General features: G+C 52.4%; 10 non-coding genes and 24 pseudogenes across 10 annotated transcripts; all 34 read right to left on the reverse strand.

Moving 5' to 3' along the window:
* Positions 1 to 3: 3 nt before the first annotated feature.
* Positions 4 to 122, reverse strand: LOC143946087 (5S ribosomal RNA; annotated as a pseudogene).
* Positions 123 to 231: 109 nt separating this feature from the next.
* LOC143948001 (5S ribosomal RNA) lies at positions 232 to 350 on the reverse strand (annotated as a pseudogene).
* Positions 351 to 459: 109 nt separating this feature from the next.
* Positions 460 to 578, reverse strand: LOC143948461 (5S ribosomal RNA; annotated as a pseudogene).
* Positions 579 to 687: 109 nt separating this feature from the next.
* Positions 688 to 806, reverse strand: LOC143943923 (5S ribosomal RNA; annotated as a pseudogene).
* Positions 807 to 915: 109 nt separating this feature from the next.
* On the reverse strand, positions 916 to 1,034 carry LOC143946888 (5S ribosomal RNA). The gene has a single exon (XR_013265252.1). It is a non-coding gene; the product is annotated as a 5S ribosomal RNA (ribosomal RNA).
* A 109-nt stretch (positions 1,035 to 1,143) lies between these two features.
* On the reverse strand, positions 1,144 to 1,262 carry LOC143944059 (5S ribosomal RNA; annotated as a pseudogene).
* A 119-nt stretch (positions 1,263 to 1,381) lies between these two features.
* On the reverse strand, positions 1,382 to 1,490 carry LOC143947819 (5S ribosomal RNA; annotated as a pseudogene).
* A 109-nt stretch (positions 1,491 to 1,599) lies between these two features.
* On the reverse strand, positions 1,600 to 1,718 carry LOC143946238 (5S ribosomal RNA). The gene has a single exon (XR_013265192.1). It is a non-coding gene; the product is annotated as a 5S ribosomal RNA (ribosomal RNA).
* Positions 1,719 to 1,827: 109 nt separating this feature from the next.
* On the reverse strand, positions 1,828 to 1,946 carry LOC143943680 (5S ribosomal RNA; annotated as a pseudogene).
* Positions 1,947 to 2,055: 109 nt separating this feature from the next.
* LOC143947862 (5S ribosomal RNA) lies at positions 2,056 to 2,174 on the reverse strand (annotated as a pseudogene).
* Positions 2,175 to 2,283: 109 nt separating this feature from the next.
* On the reverse strand, positions 2,284 to 2,402 carry LOC143954381 (5S ribosomal RNA). The gene has a single exon (XR_013269378.1). It is a non-coding gene; the product is annotated as a 5S ribosomal RNA (ribosomal RNA).
* Positions 2,403 to 2,511: 109 nt separating this feature from the next.
* LOC143944771 (5S ribosomal RNA) lies at positions 2,512 to 2,630 on the reverse strand (annotated as a pseudogene).
* Positions 2,631 to 2,956: 326 nt separating this feature from the next.
* Positions 2,957 to 3,075, reverse strand: LOC143950646 (5S ribosomal RNA). Its single transcript, XR_013265994.1, has one exon. It is a non-coding gene; the product is annotated as a 5S ribosomal RNA (ribosomal RNA).
* A 109-nt stretch (positions 3,076 to 3,184) lies between these two features.
* On the reverse strand, positions 3,185 to 3,303 carry LOC143947454 (5S ribosomal RNA; annotated as a pseudogene).
* A 109-nt stretch (positions 3,304 to 3,412) lies between these two features.
* On the reverse strand, positions 3,413 to 3,531 carry LOC143951198 (5S ribosomal RNA). Its single transcript, XR_013266492.1, has one exon. It is a non-coding gene; the product is annotated as a 5S ribosomal RNA (ribosomal RNA).
* A 111-nt stretch (positions 3,532 to 3,642) lies between these two features.
* Positions 3,643 to 3,751, reverse strand: LOC143947802 (5S ribosomal RNA; annotated as a pseudogene).
* A 109-nt stretch (positions 3,752 to 3,860) lies between these two features.
* On the reverse strand, positions 3,861 to 3,979 carry LOC143945928 (5S ribosomal RNA; annotated as a pseudogene).
* A 109-nt stretch (positions 3,980 to 4,088) lies between these two features.
* LOC143947782 (5S ribosomal RNA) lies at positions 4,089 to 4,207 on the reverse strand (annotated as a pseudogene).
* A 109-nt stretch (positions 4,208 to 4,316) lies between these two features.
* LOC143947643 (5S ribosomal RNA) lies at positions 4,317 to 4,435 on the reverse strand (annotated as a pseudogene).
* Positions 4,436 to 4,544: 109 nt separating this feature from the next.
* LOC143947728 (5S ribosomal RNA) lies at positions 4,545 to 4,653 on the reverse strand (annotated as a pseudogene).
* Positions 4,654 to 4,762: 109 nt separating this feature from the next.
* LOC143947965 (5S ribosomal RNA) lies at positions 4,763 to 4,881 on the reverse strand (annotated as a pseudogene).
* Positions 4,882 to 4,990: 109 nt separating this feature from the next.
* LOC143952593 (5S ribosomal RNA) lies at positions 4,991 to 5,109 on the reverse strand. The gene has a single exon (XR_013267755.1). It is a non-coding gene; the product is annotated as a 5S ribosomal RNA (ribosomal RNA).
* A 109-nt stretch (positions 5,110 to 5,218) lies between these two features.
* On the reverse strand, positions 5,219 to 5,337 carry LOC143952512 (5S ribosomal RNA). Its single transcript, XR_013267681.1, has one exon. It is a non-coding gene; the product is annotated as a 5S ribosomal RNA (ribosomal RNA).
* Positions 5,338 to 5,446: 109 nt separating this feature from the next.
* On the reverse strand, positions 5,447 to 5,565 carry LOC143952769 (5S ribosomal RNA). Its single transcript, XR_013267914.1, has one exon. It is a non-coding gene; the product is annotated as a 5S ribosomal RNA (ribosomal RNA).
* A 109-nt stretch (positions 5,566 to 5,674) lies between these two features.
* LOC143944772 (5S ribosomal RNA) lies at positions 5,675 to 5,793 on the reverse strand (annotated as a pseudogene).
* A 326-nt stretch (positions 5,794 to 6,119) lies between these two features.
* On the reverse strand, positions 6,120 to 6,238 carry LOC143950647 (5S ribosomal RNA). The gene has a single exon (XR_013265995.1). It is a non-coding gene; the product is annotated as a 5S ribosomal RNA (ribosomal RNA).
* Positions 6,239 to 6,347: 109 nt separating this feature from the next.
* Positions 6,348 to 6,466, reverse strand: LOC143947455 (5S ribosomal RNA; annotated as a pseudogene).
* Positions 6,467 to 6,575: 109 nt separating this feature from the next.
* LOC143951199 (5S ribosomal RNA) lies at positions 6,576 to 6,694 on the reverse strand. Its single transcript, XR_013266493.1, has one exon. It is a non-coding gene; the product is annotated as a 5S ribosomal RNA (ribosomal RNA).
* Positions 6,695 to 6,805: 111 nt separating this feature from the next.
* Positions 6,806 to 6,914, reverse strand: LOC143947803 (5S ribosomal RNA; annotated as a pseudogene).
* A 109-nt stretch (positions 6,915 to 7,023) lies between these two features.
* Positions 7,024 to 7,142, reverse strand: LOC143945929 (5S ribosomal RNA; annotated as a pseudogene).
* A 109-nt stretch (positions 7,143 to 7,251) lies between these two features.
* Positions 7,252 to 7,370, reverse strand: LOC143947783 (5S ribosomal RNA; annotated as a pseudogene).
* Positions 7,371 to 7,479: 109 nt separating this feature from the next.
* On the reverse strand, positions 7,480 to 7,598 carry LOC143947644 (5S ribosomal RNA; annotated as a pseudogene).
* A 109-nt stretch (positions 7,599 to 7,707) lies between these two features.
* LOC143947729 (5S ribosomal RNA) lies at positions 7,708 to 7,816 on the reverse strand (annotated as a pseudogene).
* A 109-nt stretch (positions 7,817 to 7,925) lies between these two features.
* On the reverse strand, positions 7,926 to 8,044 carry LOC143947966 (5S ribosomal RNA; annotated as a pseudogene).
* Positions 8,045 to 8,112: the final 68 nt, after the last annotated feature.

An 8,112-nucleotide genomic window follows, 5' to 3' on the forward strand; every position in this document is an offset into this window, starting at 1 on the left:
AAAAGCCTACGGCACCTGGTATTCCCAGGCGGTCTCCCATCCAGGTACTAACCAGGCCCGACCATGCTTAGCATCCTGGATCAGATGAGATCGAGTGCATTCAGGGTGATGAGGCCGTAGGCGATCTTGCACCCTACTTACAACTCTCTTGACAAAAGCCAAGGTGGTCACCTCGGGGAATAGAGAGGAAAAATACAGCAGGTCGCCAAAGCCAACAACATAATGGAAAAAAGCCTACGGCACCTGGTATTCCCAGGCTGTCTCCCATCCAGGTACAAACCAGGCCCGAACCTGCTTAGCATCCGAGATCAGACGAGATCGAGCATATTCAGGGTGATGTGGCTGTAGGCAATCTTGCACCCTACTTAAAAGTCTCTTGACAAAAGCCAAGGTGGTCACCTGGGGAAATCGAGAGGAAAAATACAGCAGGTCGCCAAAGCCAACAACATAATGGAAAAAAGCCTACGGCACCTGGTATTCCCAGGCGGTCTCCCATCCAGGTACTAACCAGGGCCGACCATGCTTAGCATCCAGGATCAGATGAGATCGAGCATATTCAGGGTGATGTGGCTGTAGGCAATCTTGCACCCTACTTACAACTCTCTTGACAAAAGCCAAGGTGGTCACCTCGGGGAATCGAGAGGAAAAATACAGCAGGTCGCCAAAGCCAACAACATAATGGAAAAAAGCCTACGGCACCTGGTATTACCAGGCGGTCTCCCATCCAGGTACTAACCGGGCCCGACCCTGCTTAGCATCCGAGATCAGACGAGATCAAGTGCCTTAAGGGCGATGTGGCCGTAGGCGATCTTACACCCTACTTACAACTCTCTTGACAAAAGCCAAGGTGGTCACCTCGGGCAATCGAGAGGAAAAATACAGCAGGTCGCCAAAGCCAACAACATAATGGAAAAAAGCCTACGGCACCTGGTATTCCCAGGCGGTCTCCCATCCAGGTACTAACCAGGCCCGACCCTGCTTAGCATCCAAGATCAGACGAGATCGAGTGCATTCAGGGTGATGTGGCCGTAGGCGATCTTGCACCCTACTTACAACTCTCTTGACAAAAGCCAAGGTGGTCACCTCGGGAAATCGAGAGGAAAAATACAGCAGGTCGCCAAAGCCAACAACATAATGGAAAAAAGCCTACGGCACCTGGTATTCCCAGGCGGTCTCCCATCCAGGTACTAACCAGGCCCGACCCTGCTTAGCATCCGAGATCAGACGATATCGAGTGCATTCAGGGTGATGTGGTCGTAGGTGGTCGTAGGTGATCTTCCACCCTACTTACAACTCTCTTGACAAAAGCCAAGGTGGTCACCTCGGGCAATCGAGAGGAAAAATACAGCAGGTCGCCAAAGCCAACAACATAATGGAAAAAAGCCTACGGCACCTGGTATTCCCAGGCGGTCTCCCATCCAGGTACTAACCAGGCCCGACCCTGCTTAGCATCCGAGATCGAGCGCATTCAGGGTGATGTGGCTGTAGGCGACCTTGCACCCTACTTACAACTCTCTTGACAAAAGCCAAGGTGGTCACCTCGGGCAATGGAGAGGAAAAATACAGCAGGTCGCCAAAGCCAAAAACATAATGGAAAAAAGCCTACGGCACCTGGTATTCCCAGGCGGTCTCCCATCCAGGTACTAACCAGGCCCGACCCTGCTTAGCATCCGAGATCAGACGAGATCGAGCGCATTCAGGGTGATGTGGCCATAGGCGATCTTGCACCCTACTTGCAACTCTCTTGACAAAAGCCAAGGTGGTCACCTCGGCGAATCGAGAGGAAAAATACAACAGGTCGCCAAAGCCAACAATATAATTGAAAAAAGACTACGGCACCTGGTATTCCCAGGTGGTCTCCCATCCAGGTACTAACCAGGCCCGACCCTGCTTAGCATCCGAGATCAAACGAGATCGAGCATATTCAGGGTGATGTGGCTGTAGGCAATCTTGCACCCTACTTACAACTCTCTTGACAAAAGCCAAGGTGGTCACCTCGGGCAATCGAGAGGAAAAATACAGCAGGTCGCCAAAGCCAACAACATAATGGAAAAAAGCCTACGGCACCTGGTATTCCCAGGCGGTCGCCCATCCAGGTACTAATCAGGCCCGACCATGCTTAGCATCCATGATCAGATGAGATCGAGCGCATTCAGGGTGATGAGGCTGTAGGCGATCTTGCACCCTACTTACAACTCTCTTGACAAAAGCCAAGGTGGTCACCTCGGGGAATCGAGAGGAAAAATACAGCAGGTCGCCAAAGCCAACAACATAATGGAAAAAAGCCTACGGCACCTGGTATTCCCAGGCTGTCTCCCATCCAGGTACTAACCAAGCCCGACCCTGCTTAGCATCCGAGATCAGACGAGATCGAGCGCATTCAGGGTGATGTGGCCGTAGGCAATCTTGCACCCTACTTACAACTCTCTTGACAAAAGCCAGGGTGGTCACCTCGGGAAATCGAGAGGAAAAATACAGCAGGTCGCCAAAGCCAACAACATAATGGAAAAAAGCCTACGGCACCTGGTATTCCCAGGCGGCCTCCCATCCAGGTACTAACCAGGCCCGACCCTGCATAGCATCCGAGATCAGACGATATCGAGTGCATTCAGGGTGATGTGGCCGTAGGCAATCTTGCACCCTACTTACAACTCTCTTGACAAAAGCCAAGGTGGTCACCTCGGGCAAACGAGAGGAAAAATACAGCAGGTCGCCAAAGCCAACAACATAATGGAAAAAAGCCTACGGCACCTGGTATTCCCAGGCGGTTTCCCATCCAGGTCCGACCCTGCTTAGCATCCGAGATCAGACGAGATCGAGCGCATCCAGGGTGATGTGGCCGTAGGCGATCTGGCACCCTACATACAACTCTCTTGACAAAAGCCAAGGTGGTCACCTCGGGCAATCGAGAGGAAAAATACAGCAGGTCGCCAAAGCCAACATCATAATGGAAAAAAGCCTACGGCACCTGGCATTCCCGGGCGGTCTCCCATCCAGGTACTAACCAGGCCCGACCCTGCTTAGCATCCGAGATCAGACGAGATCGAGCGCATTCAGGGTGATGTGGCCGTAGGCGACCATGCACCCTACTTACAACTCTCTTGACAAAAGCCAAGGTGGTCACCTCGGGCAATCAAGAGGAAAAATACAGCAGGTCGCCAAAGCCAACAACATAATGGAAAAAAGCCTACGGCACCTGGTATTCCCAGGCGGTCTCCCATCCGGGTACTAACCAGGCGCGACCCTGATTAGCATCTGAGATCAGACGAGATCGAGCACAATCAGGATGATGTTGCCGTAGGCGATCTTGCACCCTACTTACAACTCTCTTGACAAAAGCCAAGGTGGTCACCTCGGGCAATCGAGAGGAAAAATACAGCAGGTCGCCAAAGCCAACAACATAATGGAAAAAAGCCTACGGCACCTGGTATTCCCAGGCGGTCTCCCATCCAGGTACTAACCAGGCCCGATCCTGCTTAGCATCCGAGATCAGACGAGATCGAGCGCATTCAGGGTGATGTGGCCGTAGGCGATCTTGCACCCTACTTACACAACTCTCTTGACAAAAGCCAAGGTGGTCACCTCGGGCAATCGAGAGGAAAAATACAGCAGGTCGCCAAAGCCAACAACATAATGGAAAAAAGCCTACGGCACCTGGTATTCCCAGGCGGTCGCCCATCCAGGTACTAACCTGGCCCGACCCTGCTTAGCATCCGAGATCGAGCGCATTCAGGGTGATGTGGCTGTAGGCTGTCTTGCACCCAACTTACAACTCTCTTGACAAAAGCCAAGGTGGTCACCTCGGGCAATCGAGAGGAAAAATACAGCAGGTCGCCAAAGCCAACAACATAATGGAAAAAAGCCTACGGCACCTGGTATTCTCAGGCGGTCTCCCATCCAGGTACTAACCAGGCCCGACCCTGCTTAGCATCCAGGATCAGATGAGATCGAGCGCATTCAGGGTGATGAGGCCATAGGCGATCTTGCACCCTACTTACAACTCTCTTGACAAAAGCCAAGGTGGTCACCTCGGGGAATGGAGAGGAAAAATACAGCAGGTCGCCAAAGCCAACAACATAATGGAAAAAAGCCTACGGCACCTGGTATTCCCAGGCTGTCTCCCATCCAGGTACTAACCAGGCCCGACCCTGCTTAGCATCCGAGATCAGACAAGATCGAGCATATTCAGGATGATGTGGCTGTAGGCAATCTTGCACCCTACTTACAACTCTCTTGACAAAAGCCAAGGTGGTCACCTCGGGCAATCGAGAGGAAAAATACAGCAGGTCGCCAAAGCCAACAACATAATGGAAAAAAGCCTACGGCACCTGGTATTCCCAGGCGGTCTCCCATCCAGGTACTAACCAGGGCCGACCATGCTTAGCATCCAGGTTCAGATGAGATCGAGCACATTCAGGGTGATGAGGCCGTAGGCGATCTTGCACCCTACTTACAACTCTCTTGACAAAAGCCAAGGTGGTCACCTCGGGGAATCGAGAGGAAAAATACAGCAGGTCGCCAAAGCCAACAACATAATGGAAAAAAGCCTACGGCACCTGGTATTCCCAGGTGGTCTCCCATCCAGGTACTAACCAGGCCCGACCCTGCTTAGCATCCGAGATCGAGCGCATTCAGGGTGATGTGGCTGTAGGCGATCTTGCACCCTACTTACAACTCTCTTGACAAAAGCCAAGGTGGTCACCTCGGGGAATCGAGAGGAAAAATACAGCAGGTCGCCAAAGCCAACAACATAATGGAAAAAAGCCTACGGCACCTGGTATTCCCAGGCGGTCTCCCATCCAGGTACTAACCAGGCCCGACCATGCTTAGCATCCAGGATCAGATGAGATCGAGCGCATTCAGGATGATGAGGCTGTAGGCGATCTTGCACCCTACTTACAACTCTCTTGACAAAAGCCAAGGTGGTCACCTCGGGCAATCGAGAGGAAAAATACAGCAGGTCGCCAAAGCCAACAACATAATGGAAAAAAGCCTACGGCACCTGGTATTCCCAGGCGGTCTCCCATCCAGGTACTAACCAGGCCCGACCCTGCTTAGCATCCGAGATCAGACGAGATCGAGCGCATTCAGGGTGATGTGGCCGTAGGCGATCTTGCACCCTACTTACAACTCTCTTGACAAAAGGAAAGGTGGTCACCTCGGGGAAACGAGAGGAAAAATACAGCAGGTCCCCAAAGCCAACAACATAATGGAAAAAAGCCTACGGCACCTGGTATTCCCAGGCGGTCTCCCATCCAGGTACTAACCAGGCCCGACCCTGCTTAGCATCCGAGATCAGACGATATCGAGTGCAATCAGGGTGATGTGGCCGTAGGCAATCTAGCACGCTACTTACAACTCTCTTGACAAAAGCCAAGGTGGTCACCTCGGGAAATCGAGAGGAAAAATACAGCAGGTCGCCAAAGCCAACAACATAATGGAAAAAAGCCTACGGCACCTGGTATTCCCAGGCGGTCTCCCATCCAGGTACTAACCAGGCCCGACCCTGCTTAGCATCCGAGATCAGACGATATCGAGCGCATTCAGGGTGATGTGGCCGTAGGCAATCTTGCACCCTACTTACAACTCTCTTGACAAAAGCCAGGGTGGTCACCTCGGGAAATCGAGAGGAAAAATACAGCAGGTCGCCAAAGCCAACAACATAATGGAAAAAAGCCTACGGCACCTGGTATTCCCAGGCGGCCTCCCATCCAGGTACTAACCAGGCCCGACCCTGCATAGCATCCGAGATCAGACGATATCGAGTGCATTCAGGGTGATGTGGCCGTAGGCAATCTTGCACCCTACTTACAACTCTCTTGACAAAAGCCAAGGTGGTCACCTCGGGCAAACGAGAGGAAAAATACAGCAGGTCGCCAAAGCCAACAACATAATGGAAAAAAGCCTACGGCACCTGGTATTCCCAGGCGGTTTCCCATCCAGGTCCGACCCTGCTTAGCATCCGAGATCAGACGAGATCGAGCGCATCCAGGGTGATGTGGCCGTAGGCGATCTGGCACCCTACATACAACTCTCTTGACAAAAGCCAAGGTGGTCACCTCGGGCAATCGAGAGGAAAAATACAGCAGGTCGCCAAAGCCAACATCATAATGGAAAAAAGCCTACGGCACCTGGCATTCCCGGGCGGTCTCCCATCCAGGTACTAACCAGGCCCGACCCTGCTTAGCATCCGAGATCAGACGAGATCGAGCGCATTCAGGGTGATGTGGCCGTAGGCGACCATGCACCCTACTTACAACTCTCTTGACAAAAGCCAAGGTGGTCACCTCGGGCAATCAAGAGGAAAAATACAGCAGGTCGCCAAAGCCAACAACATAATGGAAAAAAGCCTACGGCACCTGGTATTCCCAGGCGGTCTCCCATCCGGGTACTAACCAGGCGCGACCCTGATTAGCATCTGAGATCAGACGAGATCGAGCACAATCAGGATGATGTTGCCGTAGGCGATCTTGCACCCTACTTACAACTCTCTTGACAAAAGCCAAGGTGGTCACCTCGGGCAATCGAGAGGAAAAATACAGCAGGTCGCCAAAGCCAACAACATAATGGAAAAAAGCCTACGGCACCTGGTATTCCCAGGCGGTCTCCCATCCAGGTACTAACCAGGCCCGATCCTGCTTAGCATCCGAGATCAGACGAGATCGAGCGCATTCAGGGTGATGTGGCCGTAGGCGATCTTGCACCCTACTTACACAACTCTCTTGACAAAAGCCAAGGTGGTCACCTCGGGCAATCGAGAGGAAAAATACAGCAGGTCGCCAAAGCCAACAACATAATGGAAAAAAGCCTACGGCACCTGGTATTCCCAGGCGGTCGCCCATCCAGGTACTAACCTGGCCCGACCCTGCTTAGCATCCGAGATCGAGCGCATTCAGGGTGATGTGGCTGTAGGCTGTCTTGCACCCAACTTACAACTCTCTTGACAAAAGCCAAGGTGGTCACCTCGGGCAATCGAGAGGAAAAATACAGCAGGTCGCCAAAGCCAACAACATAATGGAAAAAAGCCTACGGCACCTGGTATTCTCAGGCGGTCTCCCATCCAGGTACTAACCAGGCCCGACCCTGCTTAGCATCCAGGATCAGATGAGATCGAGCGCATTCAGGGTGATGAGGCCATAGGCGATCTTGCACCCTACTTACAACTCTCTTGACAAAAGCCAAGGTGGTCACCTCGGGGAATGGAGAGGAAAAATACAGCAGGTCGCCAAAGCCAACAACATAATGGAAAAAAGCCTACGGCACCTGGTATTCCCAGGCTGTCTCCCATCCAGGTACTAACCAGGCCCGACCCTGCTTAGCATCCGAGATCAGACAAGATCGAGCATATTCAGGATGATGTGGCTGTAGGCAATCTTGCACCCTACTTACAACTCTCTTGACAAAAGCCAAGGTGGTCACCTCGGGCAATCGAGAGGAAAAATACAGCAGGTCGCCAAAGCCAACAACATAATGGAAAAAAGCCTACGGCACCTGGTATTCCCAGGCGGTCTCCCATCCAGGTACTAACCAGGGCCGACCATGCTTAGCATCCAGGTTCAGATGAGATCGAGCACATTCAGGGTGATGAGGCCGTAGGCGATCTTGCACCCTACTTACAACTCTCTTGACAAAAGCCAAGGTGGTCACCTCGGGGAATCGAGAGGAAAAATACAGCAGGTCGCCAAAGCCAACAACATAATGGAAAAAAGCCTACGGCACCTGGTATTCCCAGGTGGTCTCCCATCCAGGTACTAACCAGGCCCGACCCTGCTTAGCATCCGAGATCGAGCGCATTCAGGGTGATGTGGCTGTAGGCGATCTTGCACCCTACTTACAACTCTCTTGACAAAAGCCAAGGTGGTCACCTCGGGGAATCGAGAGGAAAAATACAGCAGGTCGCCAAAGCCAACAACATAATGGAAAAAAGCCTACGGCACCTGGTATTCCCAGGCGGTCTCCCATCCAGGTACTAACCAGGCCCGACCATGCTTAGCATCCAGGATCAGATGAGATCGAGCGCATTCAGGATGATGAGGCTGTAGGCGATCTTGCACCCTACTTACAACTCTCTTGACAAAAGCCAAGGTGGTCACCTCGGGCAATCGAGAGGAA

Source organism: Lithobates pipiens, unplaced genomic scaffold (genome assembly GCF_037356315.1).
Source record: "Lithobates pipiens isolate NorthernLeopardFrog02 unplaced genomic scaffold, aLitPip1_a1.2 Scaffold_30, whole genome shotgun sequence".
Classification (NCBI taxonomy): domain Eukaryota; kingdom Metazoa; phylum Chordata; class Amphibia; order Anura; family Ranidae; genus Lithobates; species Lithobates pipiens.